This window comes from Sceloporus undulatus, chromosome 9 (assembly GCF_019175285.1).
Source record: "Sceloporus undulatus isolate JIND9_A2432 ecotype Alabama chromosome 9, SceUnd_v1.1, whole genome shotgun sequence".
In the NCBI taxonomy this organism is placed as follows: Eukaryota; Metazoa; Chordata; class Lepidosauria; order Squamata; family Phrynosomatidae; genus Sceloporus; species Sceloporus undulatus.
Genome location: NC_056530.1, coordinates 10,336,715 through 10,340,587, shown reverse-complemented (window position 1 = coordinate 10,340,587; position 3,873 = coordinate 10,336,715).

Here is a 3,873-nt window from a genome sequence, read left to right as displayed (position 1 = left end):
CTCTACAATTATGAGAGGAAGTGTTTAAAGAGATTATAGTCTAATAATATTTTGCTGGCGAAGCAGCCTTTCATCCTTTTAGAGTAAAGCTAATAAAGGCCTCTGAGGGAGCTCTTAGTTGTGAAGACCAATGTCCTAAATCCCGAATGGGTAGCATTCGTATTTTAAAACATGTATTTTACCAGTTGTCTTGTAATATATATTTTCTGCCTTTTTATATAATTCTGGTAATTTTTGTAAGTAAATCTGTGTATTTCATATTTTTAGGATGCTGGCTATGTGCCGTAATAGATCGTATCTATCAATAGCACTGAGCCATGGCAGTTACAATCGCGACAACCGGGATCATCTCTGCAGTGCGGATGCAGCCCAAGGGATGCACAGGGATTTCTGGGCTTGCTTTCAAATGGCAGTCTTTGTCCAAATATCTAAGAGCCAGCATGGCATCGCGGTTTGAGGGTTGAACTGTGGGTTCAGTTCCCAACTTGGTCATGAAACCCACATTTTCTCAGCCTCAGGAAGGCAATGACAAACCTCCCCTGAAAAAGTCTTGCCAAGAAAGCCTCAGGATAGTTTCACATTAGGGTCTCTGTAAGATGGAAAATCCTTGAAGGCACACAACAAGAAAACTCCAGAGGATACGGAGGACCCACAATATACATATATATAACAAAAAGCATTTAATGTTATCACTTTGTAGAAGGGACACCACTGGGCTAGCCCACTGTATTGAGCGGTCGCCTTCCAACTCCAAGCAGTCTTGGATGAAACCGATTATCTGGACCCATTTCAAACCAGCTTCAGAGCGGGATACGGAGTTGAGTCTGCCATGGTCGCCTTAGTCGATGATCTCCCTCTGGGCATCGACAGGGAAAGTGTGACCTTGTTAGTGCTTTTGGACATCTCAGCGACTTTTGATACCATTGGCCACGGTATCTTTCTGGAATGCCTGAGAGAGTTGGGCATCGGGGGCACTGCACTCCAGTGGTTCCGATCCTATCTCTCGGTCAAATTCCAGATGGTGCAGTTGGGGGACTTGCTCCTCCAACAGGGAACTGACATCTGGGGTCCCTTAGGGAGCTATTTTGTCCCCCACTTTGTTTAACATTTACATGAAACCGCTGGGAGAGATCATCCGGAGACACAGGGCGCAGTGTTATCAGTATGCTGATGACACCCAAATATGCTTCTCTGTGTCTCTGACTGATGCAGTGTCTAAGGATGGCGTCTCTCCTCTGCCTGGAGTCGGTAATGGACTGGATGAGGGAAAACAAACTCAGCCTGAATCCAGAGAAAATGGAAGTAATGGTGATAGGTTCTCCAGGCCCGGGGAAGGAAATTTATCCACCTGTCCTGGACGGGGTCACACTTCCCCTGTACTTCTGGTACAGTACTTCTGGATTCGTCCCTTCAGTTGACATCTCAAGTAGATGTGATGGCCAGAAGTGCTTGCTATGAACTTCAGTTGATACGCCAACTGCGACCTTAACTGGGCCAAAGGGATCTTGAAACCGTGGTACATGCTCTGGTAACCTCTCATCTAGATTTCTTTTTTTTTAAATAAGTTTATTGATATAAAAGACATGTATACATATTCTAATATCACATGTCAAACAACAACATCAAAATTATAAAACAAACAGTCCCATATCAGACAACAACAACATATTTCAGACATACTGCTATAACAGATATACTCACGATTCCCTACTCAAGAATCTAAAACATATTCTTCTTACTTCTTTCTATTTCCTAAAAAATTCTTTCTCAAACCTTGAGTTTGGGTCTTCTAATCTTCTCATTCTCTCTAACTCTCTCTCACTTTAACATTCATACAACTTCCTTTCCTTTCCGTACTGTTTATACAGTGAGTAACCAATCGTGACCTTCTTTCCTTCATTATATGTTTTGCGACTTCACCTAATTCTATTACCCTATGATATCCAAGTAAAACAATGTAACTGTTGAGATTATCTTAATTTGACCAGATTATACAAGTTACCCGGTTCATTTACAAACCCCAGCAATCCTCTCTATTCCAGCTTATTCTATCTAACTATAACATTCCATTCTCTCAATTATGTGAATTATAGATATCTTGTATTCCAAGTAACCCAGAATTACAGCCCCTTAGTACATCCAATAATCGTCTAAACTACCCAAATTTTCTTTAAGTAATCCGTCACAGGTTTCCAGTTGTCATTTACTATCTCTGTCGATTTTCCTCTTAGAATTTGCGTTAGCTTATCCATTTCTATTGCTTCATAGAGATTGGATAGCCATTCCTTTTTGTCCGGGATCACTTCTTCCTTCCACTTCTGTGCCAGCAGGATTCTTGCTATGGTAATTGAGTAGAACAGAATTTTACCAAAGTTTTTCTCCAAAGATGCATCAATCATATTAAGTAAATACAGTTCCGGCTTCTTATCTATATAAATTTTTAACATATCTGATAATGTTGAATTGACCATATCCCAATATTTCCCTACTTTCACACAGGAAATGCGCTCTACATGGGGCTACCCTTGTATCAAGTCCGGAAGCTTCAGTTAGTACAAAATATGGCAGCCAGATTGGTCACCGGTGCATCTAGGTTTGACCATATAACACCTAACTTGAGAGATCTTCATTGGCTTCTTATTCACTTCTGGGCACAATACAAGGTGTTGGTTATCACCTAGAAAGCCCTACATGGCTTGGTCCCGAGTTAATTGAGGGACTGCATCTTCCCATATGATCCGCGCCGCACACTCAGAACATCTGCTAAGAACTTATTGGAAACACCATCTTCCAAATATGTTTCGTCATCCCAAAAGGCCTTTACTATAATGACCCCGCGGATCTGGAATAGCCTACCTGAGGAGCTCCGTCTCATGACCCCCTTGGAAACATTTAAAAAGAGACTTTAGACGGTACTCTTTTGTCAAGCTTTCCCCCCCGAAGAATGAAGACCAATATCCCTGCCGACAACGATATTCTGCCTTGCCCCTGGATGCTGGAGGGTTGATGGATTTTGGTACTGTTGTATTGATGAGTGTTGATGTAATATTTTTTATGTTTTTATAAGAATGTTATATGTATTGATTTTAATAGTCTGTAACCCCAATTCGATCCACTGGGAGAGGCGGGGAAACACAAATACATTATTATTATTATTATTATTATTATTATTATTATTATTATTATTATTATTGGGACTTGAGCATCCATGGATGTTGGGATCCGTGAATAGCGCTTCAATCAACCCTCAGCCAAGGATCCCAAAGAGCTATGATACTTGGTTGGATTGCAGCTCCCAGCAGCCTGAGCTCAGGATGCTGGGGACTGCAATCTAAACCTAGGCCATAGGGCCCTCTCTGATGCAGGAAACTGAAGCAGAAATCCTTGTACTCCACCATTGTATTGATTGGGGCTAGAGCATCCCTGGATGTTGGGATCTATGAGGGATCCTGGAACCAAACCCCAGCCAAGGATACCAAGGGGCTGTGATACCCAGTGGGTATCTTGAACCACAAAGGAAAGCATTGGCCTGTGGGATTGTGGGGAGCAGGATTCAGATCCTGGCTCAGCCCTGGGTTGGCCTGCGGCAAGTCACACTCTCTCAGCCTCAGAGGGAGGCAAAGGCAAAGAACAAAAATCGTGAACCAACAAAAATCCCATGACTGGATACTCTCCATCATTCGGAAAGGACAAGAAGACACACAGCAACAACATATATAAAATCATTCTATATAACATCAAAAACCATCTTTCTCTCTCTCTCTCTCTCTCTCTACATATATATATAATCATAACATACAATTATGTGTGTGTGTATGTGTGTGTGTGTATAACCAAATTAAAAAACATCTATATATGTATATGTGTGTGTGT